At 49.5% G+C, this 9,384-nt stretch overlaps 1 long non-coding RNA gene across 1 annotated transcript; it reads left to right on the top strand.

The window, feature by feature from the left end:
- The first annotated feature begins 1,345 nt into the window (after nucleotides 1-1,345).
- On the top strand, nucleotides 1,346-4,444 carry LOC125338109. The gene is made up of 2 exons (XR_007208192.1): nucleotides 1,346-2,479; nucleotides 3,636-4,444. It is a non-coding gene; the product is annotated as an uncharacterized LOC125338109 (long non-coding RNA).
- Nucleotides 4,445-9,384: the final 4,940 nt, after the last annotated feature.

The following is a 9,384-nucleotide window of genomic DNA, read 5'->3' on the forward strand; positions in this document are numbered from 1 at the left end:
ATAAAACTGCACGGTGAGCAATCAGAGCAGAAATATGAAATGCAGGAGTCTTGGATTCTACAGTGGGATTAACTTCCCTTTTCTGCTCTCTTTCAGGACAGGAAAAACCACTGAACTCGCCCCATCTTTGGGACCAAGAGCTTTGGTGTTGGAGTAGGCAAAGCCAGCTAGGGCCCCCCTTGTCCTGCCCATGGTGTGGGTCAGGGACAGGCTCCTCTTCTCCTCTGGGCTGGGATGAACTGCCTAGGGAATGCTCTTTCTGACAGGCCGGTCCTAGCCCCGGCTACTGGAAATGGGCAGAGGTGAAGAGGCAAGTGCCAGAGTTCCTTGGGGATGATGGAATTGTGGTGTTTGGCTGTGCCCAGAGGGGCAGGTTGGGCATTTCTGTGTGTCTGAGGACCGGTTTGGGTGCTGGGGAGCCCGGGGAGCCGAGCTCTCAGTGCATTCCCAGCTCTCCCAGGGGTGGCAGCTGGTGCAGGGCTGGGTGACAGCCTCTGGTCGGGCTCGGGGCAGGCCCTGGCCCCGGCACGGACACGCTGGGGTGGTTTGGGGCCACTTGGGGAGCCGTGGGAGGCAAATGAGGGATGGTGCTGGGCGGAGCGATCGGCCTGCGCTCGTGTCAGCGCAGCCGTGCAGGGCACTGGGATCTGGGTAAAACACCGGCTCTCCTGGCGTTCAGGGATGCAAGGTCTGAGGGACTGGATTTACTTGGGCCTTTCCAGGACAGCAGGAACAAGAGGAGGTGTGGTGCCAGAGTTGCATCCCATCCAGTTGCATTTCCCTCTTTCCCATTTCCATTTCCTCCTCAGTGCAGGTGTCCCCTGCAGCCCATGAGCACGGGGCCGGTGACAACTCCCTGTCTGTAGAGGGATTCCTTATGGAACAAGGGCATATGATACCCCTGGAAAGATTGGACAACCCAGGGTTGCTGAGGAAAAGCCCCTGAACAGGCCCCTGACTGCAGGCAGCCCTGAGAGTCCTTGGCAAGGTATACAGCTGCCTGGCTCCCCCCCTCATTAGAGGCCATCTAGAGGGCCTGGGCGTGAATCTTTGCAAAAGTAGATGTAAGTTGGCATAGTTGAACAATAAGGGGAGAATGATGCTTAATCGTATCTGTGTACATGTCATTTATGTGGCCAGCTCTCCGGACTCGGTCCCTAACACCTGTCCTCCTCCTGTCCCCCTGTGCCCCTTTTGTTGGACAAGTCTCAAATGGCAACGCACATTCCCAAAGACTATCTGCTTCCTTAAATCCATGGACCAGCTAGTGCTGTCACTCAACAGCTGAAATGAGCTTTCAGAGCCTAGAAACTAGCAGGAGTGACAAACAAATTGATTTGAATCTGGAAATAGGTGAGTTCCACCCACCCACTGCTGCTGATGCAGAGACTGGGGCTCAGGGCATCTGCGCAGCCCTTCCCTTTGGCACTGATCCTGCACTGGAATGTTGTGTTGTTGCCAAACCGGGCCTCAAACCAGGAGAAGGTAAGCCCTGACCATTTGCCCCTGACCCACCCACAGTGTGTTATCTGGAGCGTGTGCCTCAGCTGGTGTCACTTGAGTTTCACCAGAGTTGCAAGTTGGCTCCTGCTCTGGGCGATTCCGAGTGACCATCACATCAGTTCTGCACTAAGCACCGTTTAGCCAGACCCAGAGATTTGGCCACATAGTGACTTCTGAACAGAAAATCAAAATGCAGGAAAAGTGCCAGGACCACTGATGGGCCTGGGTACAGCACGGTCTTTGTGGGTCACTGTCACTCCAGGCCCTTACAGTCTCTCCTCATCTTTCTTGTAGGCTCCCTTCAGGTGCAGGAGCCATTGCTCACTGGTGTTTTTGACTATTCTCTGCCAAGGAAATGAGTTGAATTTCCTTGTCAAATCTAATAGGCTTTTATACTTGGGCTTCTCTGCTGTGGGATTCATACTTAGAGACTGGTGTTGGTGTCTGGACGCTTCCAGAAGGTGGATGTTATCCCTGGATGTATAAAGAAAACGCCTATCCATCATCTCTCAGGCAATGAGAGCGGTGCAGGTGTCTGGCATGGCAGCCTTTCCACCAGTTCACTGGTTGAGCTGGTGCCAAGGTGAGCCCACTCTCTAAATTTCCCTTGCATGCCTCAAGGCGTGCATCGTAAGATTCGTGCTTGTTGGAAGGACAGGATTGAGCCGGTCTCCTGAGCAGTGAGTGTCAGGCGACGTTCTCTTTGCTGCACGTTGGTGACTCCAGGGGGTTCTGGAGTAATACAGACATGCAGGCTCGAGAAGGCACAAAAGAGTGCTTTCCTTTCAAACACGGGAACTGGTGAAAAAGTGTGGTTTGTCTCTCACTGCCTGCATTCCCTTCAACCCAGCGAGGCCGTATGGAGCTGATGACTTCCTGCCTGTGTTGACATAGGCCCTAGCCCAGTGTGATGAACTGGAGACTGAAATCGAATACATGACAGAGTGGCTGGATCCATCCTTGGTGTATGGAGAAGGTAATGGATTTTTTTTATTTTTACTAGAACCCCATGAAGGACTAGTGAGGGGATGTTCTTCCTCACAGCACAGTTGCTGTCCCTCTTGTTTGAGTAGAAATCCTGTTAAGGGGAGACCTAATGACAGTGATGTTAGTAGTGTAGCAGGACAATGTCCTAATCATTTCCACTGCTGGGTAGCTCGCAGAGCACAAGCCCCAGCAGCCTGAAAATGTGCTGCTGTGCATTGCTTTACGAGCAAATACATTGTTTCTAACCCGTTTTGACTCTGCAGGCAAGGACATCCATTGTGCAGGTGCCCAATGGCCTTAGCCTTTTGTGCCTGAAAAATTTCCTGAGAGTACTTATGGGGCAGCAGCACTCAGCTCACTGTGAGGCACATAATGAGACTTGGGTTAGGTGCTGTGTGAAAACTTCTGGGGGACTCTTTGTACCTTTGGGGAAGTGCTTCGAAAATATTGCTCCCTTTTAATGATCTTTGCTTCTTTCCAATATTTGCTTCTCACCAAGTATTTTTCTGAGCCCTAGGAATGTGTTTCTTGAGGCATTACTTGCATGAGGACTTAAGTCTGCTAGAAGCAAGGAAATCTGCCTCCTTGCTGTTTCCATGGTAGCATTTTTAACAAACAAGTTTTCTGCAAGGCTCTGGTAGGCCCCAGAATCTAAAAAGTTTATGAGAAAGTTTAAAGGTTCTTGCGGCCAAGCCTAGCTGCGTGTTTAGGTATATGTATGTGTTTCCTATTCCTGCTGCATCTTGGCTTTCTGAAGTTGCTGTATCCTCTTGCATGCCATTATGCCTGGGAGAATTCATGCCACGATTCCTCCAATCTGGCACTAGTGTGCTCCTTGCTTGGTGTACAGAGCATCCTTGAGCACATTGTTAGGAATCTTAGCATGGAAAATAATTGAGATGTGAAGCTGGAGATCAGTAACACGCTTGAAAAGCCGAAAGTTTTCCTGGACTGTTAAGTCACATTATTATGAATGCCGCAAAGGAAGTCTGTCCATAGGCTGGGCCTGTCTTTGGCACTAGCTCAGCTCTACCGTGCAGAAAAAATTGTGTAGTGCTTTGGGGTTGTGCATTTCAACTGTAATGTATTGTCCAATTTATCTAATGGGTCTCACATGAATTTTGTGTGTCAATCTCGTTGCAAAGCTAAAGGCTGAGAGGGGACACTGTCGGTAATACAGAAAATACTACCCTGTGTACAGAACGCATCTCTGAACGCCTCTGAACAGACTGTGCTGCCTCTTAGCTGGACACTCCCACCCAAATGGCTGACTTGGAAAAGATAAGACAGACAGTGGGTCTCCTGTTGCTGCGGACCGTTACCTCCCGTCGAGACTCTTTTACTTTGTGACCTGCAGCTTCTTTTGTACATTGCAACTCTGTTGTGGCTTTAGTTTGTTCTCTGTGTAATAAAGGTGGAGTATGCAGGACTGTATACACCATCTCCCGAATGAGTTGGACATTATGGGGAATGCCACAAAGGTGACAGACCAGTTGTTGTTTTAAAAACAAAGGCAACCCTTTGGGATGATTGCAGAGTACAAATCTCACACTCAATTGTTGCTTTATTGCCACTAAGAGCGGTTGCTTTGATGTTGATGAACACCGGTAGATTGTCTTTTACTTTGTTTAAGCAGCCATGTTTATTTCATCCACCTCTGAAGCTTGGGAAGAAGACAAAACACTGTTAGATAATCATTTAAAATAAAGCTGGTGTTCCAAGAGTAGAGGAATAAACACGTGGGAGTAAAGGAGAGACAGGAGTCATTTAAGGAATCGGCTTTCCTCAGCATGAGTGGACCCAGCCGTAAGCACCGCTGTATCATATGGAGCACATGCAACCACTGAATGCGTCTCAGTGGCTGAGAATACACCCTCCAGCGTTTTGCAGGCCAATGAGCTGTTTTCCTTTTGTGTGTAAATATTTTGGCCATAGAATAAAGGGACTTTCTGTATATCCGTGTGTGTGTCTGGGTGCCTCTCTGGATGTATTTATACATCTCAAAGAAAACGGTCTGTACCTGTGACTGAGACCACTCTGAGACGTTCTTCCCTTGCTGTCCTTCACAGGAGGCTATTATTTGACAAGTGCTTATGGAGCACTTTCACTGTTCAAGAACTTCCAGGAAGAACAAACCGCCCTATAGCTCAGCTCAGAGGCCTGAGATACGCTCCGGCAGTGGCACAAATACCTCTGGTTGATGATTTTCAGATAGAGCTTAGGGCTGAAATAAAAACTGGGATGATTGTGTTGTTGTAAATTGCTATTTGAGAGGTATGATTTGTAGCAAATTCCCTTGGTGCTGCCAAACACCTCTGCAAACCTACACTACTGCTTACATGAAAGTTCCTTACCAAACTCCTTCACCACCTCCTGTAAGGACCCTGAAGCAGCAGACTGATGGATTTCAATCCTAAATCAGGTTCTCTACATTCTTTCTCTGCCCCTTCTCTACAACCCTTTCCTTCAATTTGCTCTTGTAGCCTCCTAGTTTTGTTTAAAACACTGCATCTAAGCAATAATAGAGGTAACAATACATCAAGTCCAGAACTACTGGAATCAGTAGTTCTGATGTTGCAACCTTCTCACAGATAACACAAGCTTCCAAAGAACTCTCTTGGAACAGGGAAAGAAGAGAAAGTACATGGACTTTCAATGCAATACTCGAAAACCAGCAAGAGATTTAGTCTTGTATATCAAATGTCAAAAATCACATGCATAATTACAGAATTTTTTATAGTTAAAGAAGTATTTCAAAACCCAACCCTGACAGTTCACCTGCAACTTGCATCAAATATCTGTTATCCATAGGAAGGAAAGCCCGGTGCCCCAGTGTGTCAGGTGCAGAGGATGAGCTGTCCAGGGAATGAGCAGCAAATCCTTTCTGCACCTGCCCTCACACTGGGACTGGCAACAACCCCGGGTGTGAGCTGTGAGGATGATGAGGGGTCAGAGCAGCCCCAGGTGTGAGCTGTGACGGTGAGGAGAGGGCGGCTCCTGCCGGGGGCTGTTTTAGGAGGGGTTTCCTCAACTCACTTTTGCACGGCGATGCTGGAAGAGAGGCGCTTATGCCGGGCTCCTGGGGGGCGGGGGGTGTCTCTCACGGAAGGACGGTGAGAGCGTCTCCCAGGGTCTGGGGGAGCGCTTGGATGTGGAGCGTTGCTTAAATGAGGTGCCGAGGGATGAACCTTTGTGCCGGGGAGTAGCAGGTGAGCCACGGTGTGGATTTGCAAGGGGGATCTTTCTCCTTTCCCCTTTTTCCTTTTGATTTCATCTTGCCAACCCCTCGACACGCCCGCCCCCCCCTCCTCCCCCGCCAGTACCTCCAGAAAAAAAAAAAAAAGGGGGTTGCGAGGACAAAAGGGGTGTAAATTGACGGAAGAAATTCCTCTTTCGTTATTGCCTGTGTTTAAACTGGGGGGATGCCCCTTCACTTGTGACTTTAAGGGTATTGATTGAAGGAAAACCTGCCTTTTCTATGGTGTTAGGGTTATCAGTTGATAGGGAGTTCCCACGTTCTACTTTAAATGGAAGGGGAGAGCACGGGTCTTGCCACTTTAGGGGTTTGAATTGCGGGTAACCCCCCCGCATTTTCATCATCCTGAGGTTTACGTTGAGGGGGAAGCCCTGTTGTCCCTGCTTTTTAAGGGTTTTAATTGAGGTAAAAATCGCCGTTTTCCCATTATTTGAAAGATTTAATTTGAGGAAAGCCCGTCTCTTTCTGATATTTCAGGGGATTGAGCTGAAGGGGAGAACCCATTTATTTGCCATTGTATTGGTTTAAATTGTGGTAAACACTGCCCGTTGCCTCAGTTCCAGGGGTTAAATTGAAGGAAACTCCAGCTCTTCCAGCATTTGAAGGGTTTAGATGGGGGCGTGCCGCTGCATTTGAGGGCGCTTTTGCCCGTGCCCCGGCCCCCAATGTCTTGCGCGGGAGCACTCCTGGCCCCTGGGGAGGCCCTTTCTGGCCCCTTCTAAGGAGGAATGGCAGTTTCGGGACTGGGCTGCTGACAGGGACCGACGGAGCCGCCGCGGTCCGAGCCGTGCGGAGCCCAGGCGAGCGCTGTCAGGGCGGGCAGGCGGGAGACGAGGCGCGGAGCCGAGCCGCTCCCTGTCGTCCCGCCCGCTGCGTGCGTTCCGTGCGCGGGGCTCGGGCGCCGCCGGGTCCCCCTCGGCCCGGTGCTGCTCGGCAGGCGCCGGGGGCGGGCGGGGCTCTCCCGGCGCGGGGCCGCCCCCGCCTGCCGGAGGAGCCGCTTCCGTGCCGGGAGCCGCGCTCCGCCCGGGTCCGGGAGCGCGGGGTCGCCCCCGGTCGCCGAGTGCCGCCGGTGCCGTGGGTCGCGTGGCTTTTCCGGTCCCCTCGCACCGTGGAACGGCGCCAGCCCGGCCCGAGTCCCGGCAAGGGACGCTGGGGGACACTTGTGGCTTGTCCGCTTCAGAGCTTGCTTGCAAAAGTCACTGAAAGGAAGATTGGAAAAAACCCAACCCCGACTTCCCAGGCTTTTTGCCTGGGGACTTTTTTTGGTGTTGCTCTTTAACTGAGCCACGCCTTTAAATACCAACGTGGGTGCCTGCTGGAAGCGGTGTTCCATGTATATTGTACTCTCTCATGAGACCTTCGTGGTGTCATATTTCCATTGCTGTGTTAATCCAGCGGCAGGGGTGGAGATAATTGGAGGTCCAAGCTGACAGTGTGCCGTGCATCTGTTGTTCACTGATCTATTTGTGGTGTGAAAAACGAGGTTCACTCTCCTGTGAGAATTTAAAGGGTTTAATATAAAGACAATAAGAGACACATAAAATAAAGCAAAGGGGTAATGGCTGGATGCCTTGGCGCTCTGCCAAGAGCACACCTGATGCTCGAGGTGAGTCCTTTTTATACTATTTTTACTGTCTGTTCTCGATTAATATTCAAACTTTTCCCGGAGCTGTTCTGCATGGCCACTCCTTGGTTCCGCCTTTTTAAAGCATGCGTACTCTTCTGCCTTGCGGTTTTATTTCTTTTGATTCTTGGGGTTGGGCTCACTAGGTAAGAGTCGATGGTAGGGTGGATCTCTTAATTCTCTAGACAGTCAGGGCTGATTGCAGCTTTGGGCCTCTTCGTCTCTCCGGGCAGAGCGGTGATAGCAGCTCTCGGACTCTCCTGGCCGCCCGTTCTTCGGGCGGAGTAGCCTTTGGGCCCTTTTGTTCCCTGGACAAAGTGTTGATTAGCAGCTTCTCGGGCCTCATCCTCTGTTCGCTTGGAGGTTATCTTACTTGGTCACACTTGCTAACATTCTTGCTAAAAAGAGAGAAAACCACATCCACACAGCAAAAAGCATTTCTAACATTATATAATACCTACTTTTATACTTGCGAGAAGCCAGTATTATAGTATGTTTATAACAGTGGTGTTCATTTCATCTGGATGCAGAGTTGGGCTTTTTGGGCAGATGGTCCCCCTCAAACCACAAGGCTTATTTAAACCTTGTACACTATTTTTTGAAGATGCAGGGTGGGTGAGGACTTTTTCTTGTTGCTGTACTAGGGAATGGAATGCAGGAGGTTCCTACAATATTGGCATTGAGGTTGGAATGTTCAAGGATATCAGTGTGACGATTCTCAAGGATGAATCTTGCTCCCGGCAGTCTGTAGCGTGGTAGAGCAGGGCACGATGAAGCAGGGTGTGAGGCACAGGCAGGGTAGGAACAGTGAGGTGCTTCATGCTGGCAGCTCGGTTTGGTGTTGCTGATGTTTTCAGAGTAGAAGCAGATTGATTTGGTTCCGGTGCACTGGAACAGGATCCAAACCTTAGAAAGTATTTCTTTGTCCTCAGGCTGAAAAATATTGCTGTGCAGCACTTGTTCCCTTGCACCTTCAGTTCATTGTGGAAAGCATTTATTTTAGTGAGCAAATGTTGTTGTGGCTGGTGCAGTGAAAAGCAGAAGAGTTCTTGGTAAGATCAACTTGGAGAGCTGAAGTGCCAGCCAAAACCTTGCTGTGTTCTGCTGTGATGCCACTGAGGGAGGAAAAGAGTGAGTGTGGAAAGCCCTGAGTGGAGTGGTGGGAAATGGGAGGAGAGGAAGAGTCAGGCTGATATGCAGAAAAGATTCCACTGCTGGAATAAATAGTAAAGTAGGTATGTTTATTCCAGCACTGGAACACATGGGGGAATAGTTCCTCCAAAGTCATGCATGCCGACAGCTGCATTCAGCTTGGTATATATCGGGTTACAAGTTCCATATTCATTAAGTTTCCCAATATGCCTATACCTATTCATTGCCTAGCCTCGCTTTGTATTACAATGAGCCCAAAAGTCACTTATGTCTGCGCTGCACTTGTGCAGTGTTGTCTGGTGGTTGTGGGCAGGGGTCTCCGGAATGAAATAAGAGTCTTCCTCAGATGAAGTAAAGGGTCTTCCTCATCCTGAACTTTTCACCTTGCTTCCATGTGCATGCTCTTTATGTCCCTGGCCCAAGTCTAAACTTCAAGACTGGTTTGAGTTAGGTTAAAAACAGGATCTTTGGTCAAGATTCCTTCCCTTTATCAATAGTCCACTATCTTCTCATCTTGCTTTGGTAGGCACGATAAGTGTTGAGCAAGCTGTATGCATTGCTTTTAACAAAAAACTTCTTAGTAAATCATTTAACCTCTGCTTCCCCATCCCCCCTGATTAAGGGCTAAATATGGATTTAAACTGGGCCAGGTGTTAGTGTAGGAAGAGACATTTAACTGCAATTTATTTGTTTCAGGAGGTGTCTCATCATATAGTCTGCTATTTAACAGTTTCCATGCCAGGTTAATTGTAGTGGAAGACAGCAAATGAAGCCAAGAGACTCAGTTAGGATGTCCCAGGTCCCTGCCAAGCACAGATTACAAAAAACCAAACCCTGGGATTACAAAAATACTAAAAGCTCA

This window comes from Corvus hawaiiensis, chromosome 24, assembly GCF_020740725.1.
Source record: "Corvus hawaiiensis isolate bCorHaw1 chromosome 24, bCorHaw1.pri.cur, whole genome shotgun sequence".
Lineage (NCBI taxonomy): Eukaryota > Metazoa > Chordata > Aves > Passeriformes > Corvidae > Corvus > Corvus hawaiiensis.